Below are 16,915 nucleotides of genomic sequence, written 5' to 3'. Positions count from 1 at the left end.
CGAGCCTAGCGGGGTCCCGCATGGCGTGTTCAGGGCCACCGGCCAGGAAAAGTAATATTATACTACGAAGGCAAAACATTTTAGGTCTAGAAAATTACTCCTTCCCATTGCTATCTGCTTTTAAAAAGCAGGCACAAGCTCTTCAATAACAACTTCCTAAGGACTTGAATATTTTGTTCTCCAATCATTTTTTTTCTGACTCTAAAATATCCTAATTTTAAGAAAGCAGCTACAAAGACAGGTATGAAAAGTGATTGGTTCTGATCCACAAGCTTTGTTCTGTTTAATTGGGATCACGAACATCAACAGCTATATCCTGTGCTGGGTGAACTAAAAAATACAGCAGAGCACACTAGTCTAGGAGAAAGAAGAAGCAAAAATATTCTGTATGTCTCCAAGATGTATTGAACTGTTTCAATTATGCTTTGTAGGTCACATCAGCTCCTTCCCCTGGTTACCAAGACAGCTTCTACCCCCCATAATAGCCAGAGCAATGTTTGTTTGGTCCACAGGCTTCCCCCCAAACACAGTGGATCATGTTGTGAGTGGGAAAGCTACAGATCACAGACATGACTTCCACTCCTCCTCCATTCTTTGTGCTTTGAGGAGGAAGGAGAAAAAAGAAAAAAAATACTTCGGGGAAATTGAATTCCTGCCATGTTTCAAAAGCAAAGCCTCAGTAGTTATACAGGCAAGCCCTAATTTTATTTTTATTTTTTTTTAATTTAACAGTGAAATCTGCTAGGCATGTATCTTTTCAGAAGAAGATTACAGATAGTGTTACTTTTTTGCAAGCTCTGCAAGTTACCTAGTAGAGCCTCATGAACCATTTTCTGTACAAACTGTGAAACACTTGCTGTGTTGGAATCAATCCATAAATATGTATTACTGGTTTATAAATACGTATTGTGCTACAGATGAAGAAAACAACTGAATAGAAGGCCTCGTAATTGGCACAATTATTTATTTAAAAATTAAAAATAAAAACATAATTCCATAGAGAATTACTTTTCATGTAGGCATGGAAAGCTAATACAGAGAAATAGTTTCTAGTTCTTTGTACTTGAATGTACCATTTGTGGGTCTGGGGTTTTTTGGGGTTGGGTTTGGAGGTTTGGGTTTTTTTGCTTTGACTTATTTTTGTTTTGTTTTATTTTGCTGGGGGTTTGTTTGTTTGTTTGTTTGTTTTTAGTTCTGTTCAGTTCAATCTGAGGCAAGCAAAAGCAGCTATTGCTTTGAGTATGTCACCCACATATTGCATCTCTCATTTTCTATTGCACTGAAAGAAACAAATGGAGAAACATGACTAATTTTATGCAAGTTCTTCCTATCAAGCAAGCTAAACAGCTATCTGAAGTCTGGCTATACTTTGAAATTCATAAATACAACAGAAAAAAATTAGTTGGTTGAACTTCCCTGAGAAAAGTATGCAGTTTTGCAAATTTATTCTGTCCATCTAAAATGTTCCCAGTTTAAGAAGACATCTACGGATCAGTCAGGAACTGCACACCCCTCAAATGCTGGGCAGAGTCACCGGTGAAAGAATCCCCACTGTTCAGCACTGAGTTGAGGTGAGCTGTTGGAAGAGGTCCATTAGTTTAGGCTAATGCATCCTGGATGTTAAGTCAAAACACCAGCAGCCTGAATCAACAGAGAGGAAGTAAAAACCTGGAGCCCGAGACTAGCCATCTAGAAAGCTAAATTTACCAACACTTTGCTTTAGTGAAGAATTAGAAGGCAAAAGAATAGATTGTGTATAACTTTTAAAGTAAAATTCAACACTGCTAATATTACTAAATGGTAATAATTTCTTATTTTAAAAATAGAGAGAATAAACAAAATTATAATGAATGAAGGCTGCTCATTACTCAATGGGAATACCACCTGTATCTCAGTTTGTCTATTAGACATTATTCAATAGTATATTTTGCTATACCAAAAATGGTGCCTTATAGACATTTAAGATCTCTAACCAGTCATTACCACATGCGTTGCAGGTGGCTTTGCCAAAGGTCAAAGTGTAAGGCTAAGAATCATAATATAAGTATAGTATATAGGCAGGGCCTTAGTTTGAATCACCTCCGTGCCCAAGGACATGATCGTCAGGTTCTTTACCCTGTGTCTTCGATATAATTTGTAAAGGTCATTATACTTCGATTGCTAGGGTTAACCCTGAAGAATCTCCAGCCCCTAAGGAAAGCTTTGAGCAAATGTGATGCTGCAGCCTGAATAATCCAGCTCAAAGTGAGCTACTCTAGTCCAGAAAGAAAACTTTAAAAAAGCTAATAATTTCAATTGCAGGAAAAGGTTGTGAGTGGTCCTAACATCTTATGCATCTTGTGTCCCTGTAGCTTTACATAAAAGCAACATTTCATAGAAAGACATCTTCAATACTTCCATAGCATCTCTCATTCTTTCATTATTTTTCCACACATAAATTTGCTCCAGAGTAGGGAGCTCTTTAGAAAATCATGACAAAGACCAGGTAGGCTACAAAGAAGGGTCATCACCAAGAAAGTTACAGAAAGTGACATGGTCACAGATTGTATCTTCCATGTAAGACAACACAGGAGTGTAAAGGAAACAGGCAGCCAGGGTCGGGACCCTGTCTTTCTATGGAACCAGTTATTCTTTTGTGACAGAGGAAGATTTGTGTCTTGGGCTATATATCTTCAATTTTCAGGAGAAAACCAGCACTGCCATCTGAATGTAACATATCACTACTGTTTAATATTCTGCAATTTAAATGAAAACAAGAGTAGACTTTGCAGTTCAGTAATTTGAGGTTCTAAATTAATGAACATGAAATGATGAGAGAGGAATATAAATGAAAGGCCTTAGCACAAATTCCCACAAATTAAGATCCAAGGATTTGAGAAACAATTTCCAAAAACACCTGATTGTTTCACTGCTATGCTTCAGCAAAGAAAAGAAATACAGTGCTATTTTTTCACAATCCATGATGTAGATCTTTATTGAAACTAAGTGTTCTATTAAAAATTAAAATATAATTTACTGGGAGTTTATGAGTAAGAAATTATTTTACACTTTCCAATCTCCCTCCCACCCAAACACCATAAATGTCTCATTGTTCTACTGAGAGCACATCTCTGGTGAATTATAAAGATGGTGCTTACAGCAGCATTTTGAGACAGTTAGTAGTTATTCATACGTAAAACTGTTAAAAACTAGGGGAACAAATAATTTTTAAGCCTCCCTCATGCATTCAGTAATTGTACTGATGAATGCCCGGTCAAATGTGGAATGCATACTGTTTAGATGACTGAGTAGGTTATACAGTAATAACAGTATGATAATTACAAGGAAAAAAGGCTTAAAAAAAGCCCTACAGGAAATTTAGACATGTTTAAACATGTCCCTCAGCCAGAAGGCAGAACCAAGGGTCTTAAAATTCAAATGTCTGTCAGACTCACAGAACACAAGAAGGGCAAGTATGATATCTTGCATTTAACATACTTCCTTAGTTTTGCATTAAAATGGGATGCAAGAGTTGTCTCCAACATCTCAGGAGATTTTTCCCGTTCATCTGTCGAGACTGACTGCCACTTCATTTTTGGATTCCTTGCACTACCATTTGATTCCTGTTTGGGGCTGATGTTCATGCCACTAAAATACATGTAACATAGCCTGCAGTTCTTACGTATTCAAACTCTAATTAGAAAATCAGAGTAGAAGGCAAGATATCGTCTCATAGGAGCACATGTACTGTGGTGACCAGAGAACCCATGTTAATCACCATTAAAGGATGACCTCTATGTTCTGAACAAAGTCTCTAGATTTTGTCCCATCTGGAGTCTGTTATGAAGGGGTTTTACCATTTCTCTCTTCTAAGTAGTGGCTTTAGGGACTTACTCATTCTCAGACTCAACAGGAAGGCACAGGTCAGACAACCTCGCATTAGCCTCATCATCATATCATGAAAGTAGTTGCTTATCATATAATCTGCTATAAGGGAGGGAAATTCCTCAACTGATGATGCTGCATTTCATTAAAAAAATACAAAACAACCCAAACAACCTCCCAAGCAACCAACCAAACAAAACCCAACAAAAACTAGACCAAACAAAAAGAGCCCCACATTCATCTTTCTACAATAAGGGCAGGGGGAAAAAATGGGGCCAAACTTCAAGTATACAAGCTTCATGGGTTGTGAAAACAATCGGGCTGCCACAGAACAGGAACTACATTGCCTTTTGCAAAATAAAAAAAAAAAAAACACCTGCAAAGTCCCACAGTTTGGACTCTGTGTCTGTTTCCACGAAGAGAAGCCAGGAAAGGATGGGGTTTGTCGGTTTTCCTCTAGCATACCACAGTTAGTATTGCAGCTCTATTAGCTCACTGTAAGCAACCTCTGACTCCTTAGCTGCCTGTTTCTCTCAAACATGAAAAGAATTGTATGATTTCAACAATCAAAAAGGCCTTTGAAAGCCACACTGATTCCCCTACTCATCATGGCTAGGCTTCGCGAACGAAGATTTGGGAAGAGCTCTACCCACGTTTCTTGCAAGAAAGATTCCCCTACTAAATGAGGCAATGAAACACGACGCCTCCATCTCCTCCTGATATCACTTATATTTGAGCACAGTTTGTTCCTAAGATGTTTTTCTATGACTAACTTGTTGAAATCAATATTCCTATGTTTTAGTATGAATTACCTCTAGGGATTATGAACCATATTCACTGACTTGCCCAAGAAGGAACAAGGGATAAAAAGAAGCTTAAAATCAAAATTAATCCACTTGGGGTGTTGGAAGTCCTGTCAACATTACAATGTAAGGTTTTGCAATTTAATAGCTTGGCTATATACATAAAGCCATACAAATGCATTTTTTCTTTTTTCCATATTTTACAATATTTTTAATATAACATAAAATTATTCTTCTTGGACATCCAGTATGTCTGATAATGTTTGCAGAGTACCCGGCTATTAAGTGTGGAAACTCACTTTCCAGCTTGTACAACACTGAAAAAAACCAGTTAACACTGTATATTCTCTACTTTTCACATTTGGGGAGTAAAAGTTAGGAAAAATATTAATAATAATATTCAGAATAGCTATTCAGTACTTTGGAAATGCAAAAGAGAAGTGGTCTCAAATCTGACCTTGTCATACAGGAGTGAAAAACATATCTATACTTACTGTTCTGCTGGCAAAGCCGCCCCTTGTGTGAATGCCAAAGAAAATTAAATAATATTCATTTGGAAGCCATTCAGGGTTTAGTTTCACATGATTATAATGAATTAAATGCAGCCAGGATTCACAGCATCAAAGTATTCAATCAAAATAAAACAATGAGAAAATAGGCAAGTAAGCTTGATGATTTAAATATGAACAATTATAACACAGAGAAAATAATTTTCAGTGGCACAGCTGGAGGAAAATAGGTAAACCCATTACATGATACATTTTACCTTTTGGTATTTTTGCACCTACCATAGTATGAACACCATTTGTTTGAAAATACATAATACTACATTAAAAAGCGAAACAGACTTGATTGACAGAGAGAGACAGGGATTAAAATCCCCAAGGTTTACTAGCCTAAAGGCAGCCATGACAAACTGCTGCCAGTTGCCCAAAGCCTGCACAGCTACTCAAGCACAGAATCCTCAAAATAGTCATATGTGGCTGAGGACAATCCCTGCTGTGCAGAGCTGAATTTCAAACTGGGCTCAAGAGAAGGGAAAACATCAACACAACCACACACCAGTCACTCACATCTTACATTCATTATCAGGTTTTTCAAAGGAATCCCCAAGGCAGCTATATTTCACAGAATTGAAGGTTTAAAATAAAAGGGAAAAAAAATCCAAAACAACTCCCTCTACTCAAAACTGTATTTATGCTAGTTTATAAACATGTAATAAAACATATGAAATAAAATAGCTCAAGTAGACTTTAAGCCAAAAATATTTTTTTGAAAGTGAAAAATTATCACTAAGAGTGTAGGTAGCAAGAATAACACTGCTACCCGGCAATTGAATGCCGTCCAATATATAGATTCTGAGCCAAATACTATATACTTTTAAGAACCTTACTTTCCAGGAAAACCTGCAAAGAAATTGCAATTTGCTGTACAAAAAACGTAGCTAACCATCTAGTCCTTTCCTCTGTGAAAATTCTAGGTATCACTGCAAGTAAATATAAAGTATCAGCAGTAGGATGTGGTATGATAATGTGTTTTAATTTTCATTACTTCAGCAGAACTGATGTGTGAAAAAATTTAAAATCTATGCATTAGATGGATTATTAGAGTCTAGGATGAATAAAATACACAATTAGAAAACTGTTTAAATTAAGAAGAGAATTTCCAGCGAGGAGGGCACATTACATTCATGTGAATGGCAATCTACTGATTCTTTTTGTGCCTTCTGGTGTCACGCTGAAATCTTCTTTACTAGGATACTCTGAAAAGAAAAGGGTGGGAAGACATTAATAAAGACTTCAGAGGGGTTTATGTATATTTTACTGATCTGGGTATAATGTACTTCAAGAAAGCTAGTACTAGTCAAAAAAAAGGCAACATTTACCAGTAGCTTCTGCAGAGAGTAAGCAATCCAAACACACACACGCCTTATTGATATGTTACATGTGCAGATGAGAATGTTAAGTACAGTCTGGGAGTTGCTGGTTTTATTTCTGTTTGTTTTACTGCAAGACAATTGTAGTCCTCGTACAGCACTGCCCTAGTGAGAACCCTTCTTCCATATCGCTCTTTTTCACTAGTGAGAAGTATTTAATAAAAACTCCCGAGATTAAACAGATCAGGGCAGTTAGTGAGACTGACTGCAGCCAGCAGTCATTGCCATTACCCCATTCTATGAATTACTCCTCACTCTCACAAAGGAAATATGGCAACCTGCAACCCCTAATTGTGTCAGGCACAGATGGGAAAGCTCCCTCCGTCTGCTAATTGTCTGGGAAGAAAACTCATTAAATAGCGTTTTTCACCTGTCACAGTCCAAGAGCAAACTCAGCAGCTTTTTTGGTTGCCCACCTATAGGGGCAGACATAGCTGATGCTACACTGGATTCTCTCCTGGTACTAAAAAAATGCCCCATTGCTCAACAGAAAAGAGCAACGGACCATACCTCTAACAATTAAGCTCCCGTAGATCCCAATGTCCTATGCACCATTAAGTTCTATCACCACCCCGAAAAATATTATAATTCCCAATTTTCATAGACAGTAAATAATAAATAACCTAGAGGATGAATTCTGCATTTTGTTAAGGATTTGTCCCCTTTCTTTTAAAGCACTATCAGCACAATGAAGCTTTATGTTTAAAAAACATAAGACAATGCATGAATTATGTTTTCATAAAGCAGGCCCATCACTATTATTTGCACTTATTAGAAAAAAAATTAAAAAATAATAGTCAGAGATTTTATTTCTGATTTGTATTCAATTTTATTATTCTACTTAATTTAATAGCAGCATAATTTTATAAAAGCAAAAGAACTAAATGCATGTACACCATTAATGTAAATCCATGCTAGGCCAGAAAATCTTTAAATTCTGTATTATACTGGCATAAAACAGAACAGGATTTGGCTTTTGGCATTTAAAAATAGTTCCCAGACACTTGTGTTACTTCACTGTGTTGTGAAATTTGCCAATGGACTTAGAGAGCAACATGTTTAATTGCTGCACCTAAAAATTCTTACACAATCGTAGTGTTGGGTTCAAACAGACTGGATATTGAGACTCTATAATAGAAGAATACACCACTGTAATGATGTGTACTCATATACAGAGAACACTAGGGGCAAAAAAGGAAAAAAACAACCAACCAACCAAACCCCAAACAAACAACAAACAAAAAACCCCTCAGAAACGGAGTTATAAATCTTACAAGAAATAATACATGCAGTTATTTCACAGTACAACAGCAATAAGCAATAACACACAGTTCTCACAGAGGGATCAGTGCTGAAAGAACAGTAAAGATTATTAGTAAAGGGCTTCGTGCAAGCTCAGAAGCACACAGGGTACCTCTCCCCAAAATACAGTTTTAAAGAGAATTCCACCATTTTCCTGTCAACCAGATCAGCAAATTGGGAGAGTGAACATAAATCAAATCTCTAACCAAAATTTCTCCCACTGATACTCTTCCCTGACCTCTCCCATGCCAAAGAAAACCCCACTAATGCTTATCTGTACTTCTACATATCATGGCTGGGCTCTCCTGCACACAGACCTGTCCTTGTATATTAAATGAACAGGGCTGCAGGAAGACGACTTTTACTTCAAAGTAGTCCTGCTTTCCAGAGCTGCTTAGCTACCAGTCTGTTTTAATTTTAAGATTTGCATGCCAACTCTAAACCACAAAAGAATTTTCTCTCACAAGCACTGGAGATAGATATTTCAGAGCGTTGACACTGAAACTGAGAGAGCAGTTTACAAAAACAGTCCCAAAATAAATCTTATTGCAAGGAACAGTGCCACATGGCATGGGTTCTAAAAGGAGTAGTCCTGATACCTCAGTCATTTTTCTAATTTAGCACGTTTTTAAGTGTCGCTCTCCTTATCCTTTCATTGAGTACTTATTAAAGGCAACATGCCAAAAACACCGCTAAATGAGTAAGATGACTTACTTTCTGCCTTAGCCATGGATCAAGGTTTCACTGTTGTAGAAAACAGAAGGAAGAACAAAAGGACAGTTCTTCCTTTTAGTAAAATATTATCCATAGGGAAGGAGGGGAGATGGGTTTGGAGATGCAAAAGTCCAATAAAATGAAAAGTGAGAGCAGTGCAAGTCAGCCCAACAGCCACTTACAGAGTCTGTTATCCATACGTCTCATGATGAAAGACAGTTTAAAGGAGGGACATGAAGGAGAGTTGAACTCTAGCCAAGTATGGAAAACTGCATGCAAGACTGCAAATGGATCAGTGGTCAGGCTGATAGAGCAGCACAGTCAATGCAACAGGTCATGAAAAGTTCATACTACACAGCAGCTCAAAATGAGGTAAGACAAGCAAGCTCCCTTGAGGATAAAGGAGGATCAGTGCCTACAGAAGAGCCAGGATGAACACTAAGTTTATTCCCCTTTTTTTCTGCCAGCTTCAAGAGCTGCTGCTAAAGTGATGAGTAGAAAACAAATGAGTCAAATATGAACAGACAGTCTCCAAAATGTCATTTTCAGATTCACAATTCACACTTTACTGTTTGCTTACATGGTAGAATCCAAGACTAAGCTGCTTTTTGTTTTTTTTTAATTTCTTTCCATGAGACGTGAGGGTAACAATCATCAGGCTAGACCAAATTTGTTGCATAGACTAAATTTGTCTATTTTTCTACTTTATGTCCTACTTTAACTGACAGTTATCCAAAGAAAACTATTGTGCAAGCCCTTTGGTTTCATTGGGCTTTGTAAAGATTACCACAATGTTATAAAACATCCAAGAGAACACACACAAAACCTCATATTGTGAAAAGTTATTTAGTCACTGCTATCTTATTTGAAATGGGTTTTTTGTTCCTTGCTTCGATGGAGTAGCCCTATTATGTTTTCATATGTCATCCATGTTTGGTGAACACAATGCTGCCAAACTATAATGGACAAAGAATATTTTTTTCCATAATGTGTTTTGTTTGTGTGAAGAACTGGGCCAAGGATCTACTAAGTTATATCATTTCCTTCAGTGAAACTAATTTACAAGGAAAATGAATCATAGGAAAGGCAAAGAAGATATCAAGTATTTTATATCCACCCTGTTCCTTCCTGTATCTGTGCCTGGAAAAACCAAGCAACATAAGCACAATAGACTAAACTCAGATCGGCTACAATGCCATTGAAGTCAACAATGTTACGGCATGAATGAAGATGGCATAGTATCAATTTAATTTTTAGCAATGCTGAAGCCAATCCTAGCATGTAAAGGTTTGCCAATTACTTGACAACATGAAGATAACTTCTCTGCTAAAAGCACGGTATGCTGCATCCATTCTAACTGGAAATTTGCTGGTAAGAAGGAGGCATACCATATACTTGGAGCTAAGTGAATGCTTCAGGAGAGAACAGAATAACGCTCTAACAAGCTGCATGAAGGATTAGCAGAAACAGCAGCACCATATCGCCACAACTAAACAAAATCCCACCTTGTTTGCTACACCCAGAACACAAGACTTCAGGATAGGAGGGAAAATGTCATAGCTATGATTAAGTCATTTTTTATCATAAATCCCTTTGTCAGGTATTAGCAAGCATTTTCTTATGAAGGTCATCCTTTGGGACAAAATTTCTATGCTTGATTTGTTCCCATGATTTCTGAGAGTAATTTGTCATTCTTGTAAAATTGCATATAAAAAAACCCCAAATGACAAGAAACCCTCAGACAAAACAAAAAAAACCCACAGCAAACACCCAAGCATAAAAATTCTCTACCACCAATATAAGGATTAAAGGACTACACAGATGCTTTTTTTCCTCCCCAATTCAGTATCTCAAATGTCAAATTATTTTAAATCTGAAATTTACCACCTATTTGATCCCCATTACAAAGATGAACCACTATCAAAGGCCTACATTAATGCCTCTGGAATTCATTTTTCTGCACAGTGTCTCACTAGTTAAACACATGCTGGCACTAAAGTCAGTGATTCTCCAAAGTTCACAAGAATGTGTGGATAGAGAGGGTAAAAAAACTGCTGCAAAAAGAAAAGTGAAGTATGTAGGCCTGAATCAGAAGTTATGCTGATGGACAAATGATGAGAGATTAAAGTCTTTTTACTTATTTTGGAATTACTGAAACATTTTTGAAGTGCGTTCTTGCGATCATCAGCAATCAGACTAGTTTTGGATGTGTTCATTTTTTCTTACCTCAGTGAAGAGAACATGATTTCCCAGTCCCCAATCCACAGCTCACACATTCACTTGTGCAGCATATGGAAATAAACTCCATTCCCACATAGATCATACCCACTGTTTCAATTTGGTCTCAGAAAAATTGCATGTCACCTGCCTTCCATGTGATATAAATCTAAATGCCCATTTGAAATATCTCTGAAAATCTTGTTCAAGTACTGTCATTATTTAATATGTGTTCCTAGGGCTGTAGCAAGGTGTAATATTGCACATCCCTGGATTGCCCCCTCCGAACAGTGTCACATGACAAACATCTTTCTCTTGTCTCAGCTGTAGCAACTGTGCCTGCCACTGCTATCCACAGCTTAAAATCACAAAATACACAGAAATTTCTACTCCACCTTTTAAAATTAAGCTTTCATATCCTTATTGTTGAAAACTCATTTTAGATATAGTTATAAAAGACTATTATAGAGATCTGTCAACCACTGTCAAACTGTAAAAAAGTTTTAAACTAACAGATAAGGAAGAAACAGAGATGGATTGGGTACAATACGAAAATGAAAGGCAAAGTACAAGACAATTACTGATTCCAGAATACGGATGTATATTTAATAGCATTAAAAAAAAAACACTTTCATAACATAATAGGAACAAACAGACCATTCACACAGTGCTCCTAAGTATCCAAAGAGCACTTGAATCAATCGCACTTTCCTTGGCAACAGATGGGCCAAACAGAAGTTAATGGTCTATTGTACTGTGTGTTGAGCTGACACTCCAGAGACTAACTCCTGACAATGCCTCACTGACCTAGACATGTCACCTTGTGCCTCAATTTCCCAGTCTTCAAAATGAAGGCCAATGGCAGTAACCTTATTGATGTGCCTTAGGATTTACCCGGGACAAGCACTACAAATGCTGGGAGCTGGGTGTTGTTGCAATTAGCGGTATGTCACATGTTTTTGATCACACAAGCTTAACTACTTAGGATTAAAATATAGCTTTGTTCAGGTCAGCTCTGCAAATAAAACTGCTCTGGTCCTTGTTAAGTACATAAAGTGGCTTTTTTTCTAAGTTTGCAGTCAATGCAGGACACAAGCAAATAGAATGCAGTTGTACAACCTGAGAAACAGGGTAAGAGACTGACTCAGTTTGTATTCTGTTCCTCCTCATGCTCCAGTAGGGTATAAAGGGTACTATGCCTGTGTTGTTGAAATATATGTTCCCTAATGCTCCTCTAATGTATTGCATTGAGGGAAGCACAGCACAAACCCATCTGAAAATATGTGCAATATTATCCAATTCCTTAGGTGGAGGTCTAATTTCTTTCATAGGTCTAGATTCTATTCTTTTTTCCTACCACAAACTCATCTAAGTAACAGTCAGCTGTAAAAGGACATCTCTATCCCCATGAAGCCTTTTCTCAGGGTTGCTTTCCCTGGCTTAGAAAACAAATCTGAGCCATACACTAAGTGTATAACAAGGGCTGTAGTCCATCACTTTGCTTACTATGATACCATAGAATTTAGTTATTGTACTTCAAGCAAAGGACTGAATCTACATAAGATCATACCTAAAAAGAGCAAGCAAACCTTGGCTAAGGAAAATAGAAAAAATGGAAAACAGAAATATAAAAGTGAGGAATAAACAGAAGTAGTTACGGTTTCAGATATTTTTCAGGGACTACCAAATTTAAAAAAAAGTAGGAAAAATATGGTTTCTTAAATTGATTTCATAAATGTAATGTGGCAATGTAAATACTATATTGGCAATTAAAAAACTCTACAGCTTAGTTAAAATAACAGCAGATATACTCCCTTCCAGTCTCTGATAAAACAATTTTTGAGCTACAACAGCACGATTCCAAAGTATAACACTATGTGTCCAGAAACTTTTCATCAGCACAGACATAAAGAAACAAAGGCAGGTAGTCAACATTTACTGAAGGGAAATAAATAACACTATCTAAAGTGACTTCAAATATACACAATATTTAGGGAAAAAATAAGTAGTAGCTAATCAATGCTTACAAGCAGCTTCAGCTAGAAATCTTGGTGTTTAATTTTACCCATATAACATTTGCATACATGCACACGCAAAACAATGAGTGGTACTGAAAGTACTTTGTTTTCTTCCACTTGCTCAGTAACATGCAGTACCATCTTAATCATACCTAAGGTATGTCGGCAGCAGCACAAACACAAGTGGGAGTTGCAACTAGATTTTCTTCTGTAAAGACCAAATCGGCTTTTAAAGGTTTAGAAAGGAAAAGTCCTGAAGCAGCTTATTATGCATGAAACCATTTGTTTTCAACAGAAAACAAAACAAGTTTCCTTTTATTTAGAGGTCATTAAAGAACAAAACTTATTAATTGTTTAGAGGCTTAAATTAAACTTAAAAACTCTCTTAAATATCTCTTCATGGTGATTTTTGCTGCCTTATAAGCAGTAAGTTCACTTGACTGAAACGAGGCATATACATATGCTGAGGTGGTAACAAGAGTGCATATATTTTATTGTCCCACACACATTGAAGTAGTTAAGTATTCTTCACTAGATTTTTTTCCCAGAAGAACACACACAGAGTGAACATTTACCTCTCTGAACTCCTTTCTATACCATTTAACAGCATTCTAGGCTGACAGAATGATGCATTTTTCATATTTATTGTACTTATATTTGTTAAGTTTAGGAAGCCAGCATTATAAAACACTGTACAGAATATTATCATGTAGTATAATAGGTGTAAAGCCAGCACCTACCTCCCTGCAGGTGACTGAAAATCACTAGTAAAGTTATATTAATTCTAGTCTAAAATAATCATCCAGCAAAATAATCATGACACACATAAGTCATGAATCCTAATCAGCCTTACTGTTAAATTCTTCCATATTGGAGCAAACCACAGTGTTTAACAGGTATTTTCTACACTGTAATGCCCTGCTATGTAGACTTATTAGTTCTAAAACCACAAAAGGTCCTATTGACTTCAGTTCAGGGATAAGCATCTGCACTGCTCTGTATTGTTAAATACTCCACACCAACATATACAGAGCATTACTGTAAGTTGCCATTGATCCAGGAGAGACTCCTCCCATTGAATCTCAGCAGCACTGATATGGAAAAAACATGCAAAACCCCATAAAGAATTCCAACAGGATTCTCTTCTATTTTTGAACAGGAAAAAAAAAAAGTGATGGATTTTGAAAAGGAGCCCTTACACACTTGCTTGGCTTTTGATGATGGATCAAATTATGTAATTTTTATTTCTTCTCCCTGCCCCCCACCCTCCAAAAAGACAAGGAGGTGGTCTGCTTAGAATATAGCTACTTAAAACAGGCTGTTGCTTCCTTCCCCTCCAAGACCACCCAGATTTTCAAAACTGAATCATCTCTGCACTAGACAGATTAGACTACTACCACAGCTCTCTGTGCAAAAACCTGCTACTCTGCAGTATATTTATCACTATTTACCACCACTGCATAAACAGAGGACACTGTGCTGGCTGAATGCACACACATAAGAGACAGTAAAGAACAGAGGCGGAAAACATGAAATCTTAGGCATTTGGGGAGGGGAGAGTCATGACTAAAGTCCTCTCCAAAGCCCAGGAGATTATGTTTAAAAATAGGCTTTCTTTTAGAGACTGTATGTAAAGCCCTTCATTTTCTTCACACATTTGGAGTTTTGAGTCTTACATCTTTAAGATAGGGGTTTAATTAAAATTTTAAAATAAAATGGAAATTATCATGTAATAACCTAATCCCGAATTCTAGCATTTCGGGGAGGTGGGGGGGAAGAAAGTCCCCAGAGGATTCACATTCCAGTTTGTCCTGGAGGTTGGAGCAGTATATTGGACATTACCAAACACAGATTCTAATTATGAATTATGTTAGCTGCTTCCCCTCTCAGATTATGATGTTTCAGTTTCCCACCCAGATACTGATATATTGCTACTGGTCTCCACTGTGCTTTGAAATCCACAAATAAGAAGTAGAACGTATAGAAAGAACTATGCTATTATGAAAATGAAGTTGGGATATCACACAAGGGATAGATACTGCTTAGGGGCAGTTTTTCTGGCTAGCTTTGGCCAGCTTAAAAAAAAATCAGAGTGACAACGTATGAGCTTCTTTGAAGACAAGAAAGAAAAATCACAGCGGGGAGTTGCTCAACACTGTTGCCTACCCAGACCGCTAGATTTAGGTGACCTGAAACAGATCCCAGGCAACAAAATAAAGCAAAATTATATACATGGAAACATGTCAGGAGCTTGCCCTTGGCCCATCAAAGCACCACACTGACACCGGTGTTGTACCGTATTTTATCACATTTAGAATAATCAATTTTTACTGTGATCAGCTGTACATATTCTTTACTAAACATGAACTTGCCACCCCCCACTGTATGTAACTAGCACAGAAGCCATCCTATAAATCACAGCAGCTGCTCAGCAGTGAAGTGGGGCAGGCAAAGGACTGCCTAAGAGGCTGATCAAGAGAGGGAACTTCTTTCTGCTATGATATGTATCAAGGAGCATCTGAAGACACAGTTATGTTTGAGCTGAAGACATGCCATTATTAAATCTAATGAACTAGTATCAACACAGTTAGACTGGATTTCGTAAAAAAAGAGCAAAAGTGTCCACTAGACGACTGTCAGTAATAACATTTAGAGTCTATCTGGATATGGTCTATATTTTAAATATCATTAAGATACGCAATTTTTGAAACAGAAAAAAATCAGATAGAAAATTATGGCTCTGTTGCTACTGGTATTTAATATGACACATAAGCAAAATGCTGCAGTTTAGATGATGGATTTGTATTCTTAATTTTTCATTCTGGCTCCCTGAAAAATTAGATGAGTTGGAATGTGCAGCTCCTCTTGGAAACAAGGCCACTGGTTCTTTCTTTCCATCATAGATAGCATGAATATGATAATACAGAAAAATAAGGCAGTTAAATTGTGATGGAGTGGTGTGAAGGTGGAGAGTTTTCTCAGAAGTACACAGGGACAGGATGAGCGACACCAACACAGGTTATAACACAGGAAATGCCAATGAGGTATTAGGAAATCACTTTTCACAATAAAATAGTTGAGCACTGGAGCAGGGGTCCAGTCAAGTTGTTGAATGCTCATCTTTGAAGATACTTAAAACTGGGTTGGATAAGGCCCTGCACAACCTGCTGTAGTTGGTCCTATTTGTAGTGGAGGGGTTGGACTGCGATGTCCAGAGGTCCCTCCCAACTTCAATTACTCTGATTCTAAATCACCTTGAAATATCTTGCCTTTCAAATGACAGTTATTATTTCTAAGACATTTAAAATCACTACAGTTAACAACATGGTACTATTGTCAGCATTTCCCCAGCAGGTGTATTTCTGCTTCTGAGGTAGGCAAATAGCCCATGCACCAGAGACCTAGGAGGTTGCTTTGAACATCTTACGCTTGCTTGACAAAAAGTAATTTCTTTCTGGCAGTCTTGGCATGCTTCCTTTCTTCTCCATCCCTATCCACAGCTGTGGCTTGTAACTAGTTTTCTGCCTGTAAAATAATCAGTGGCAATAGTTCTTTGTGATAACTACATCACACTTTTGCCAAGCTCCCATTTTTAATGAGATTTGAGGTTGCCTGCTAGGTAACCTGAGGTCTAGCCTGGGTTTTGACTCCCTCCACATGCAGACAAGAAAAAAAAAACCCTAATTGTGCTTCTGTAACTGAAGTTTAACTGCCCAGAAATTAGGAACTTAGTTATTGGGATGGCATGTTTGCAAAAAATAGATGTTTCAAAATATATTAGCAAATACCTAAAAAGGAGGTGGTTGTTAGGCTTTCTACCACTCTGATGGCTCCTCTGGCTTATATAACCTCTCAAAAAAAAATCACATTCAAAAATCTATGCAAAATTTCAAAACAACAGTATAGTTTCTGCGGTAGACAGTTATTCCTCTTCTACTTCAGTACTAACATAGCTTCATAGAAATCACCGCAACAGTTAAATATCAAATGACAACATTAAAGGTAAAAGGTCAAATGGCAACAGGGATTTTACAAACATCGAAAATAATTTTAAGTGCAAA

At 37.2% G+C, this 16,915-nt stretch overlaps 1 protein-coding gene across 8 annotated transcripts in view; it reads right to left on the bottom strand.

Annotated features, from left to right (window-relative positions):
- Positions 1-16,915, bottom strand: part of SASH1 (SAM and SH3 domain containing 1) — a 546,410-nt gene that overhangs the window by 460,378 nt on the left and 69,117 nt on the right. The window lies entirely within an intron of this gene.

Source organism: Neopelma chrysocephalum, unplaced genomic scaffold (assembly GCF_003984885.1).
Source record: "Neopelma chrysocephalum unplaced genomic scaffold, ASM398488v2 Primary Assembly neopelma1_23, whole genome shotgun sequence".
In the NCBI taxonomy this organism is placed as follows: Eukaryota; Metazoa; Chordata; class Aves; order Passeriformes; family Pipridae; genus Neopelma; species Neopelma chrysocephalum.
The sequence above is the reverse complement of the archived record's forward strand: the minus strand, read 5'-3'. Positions and strand labels throughout refer to the sequence as shown.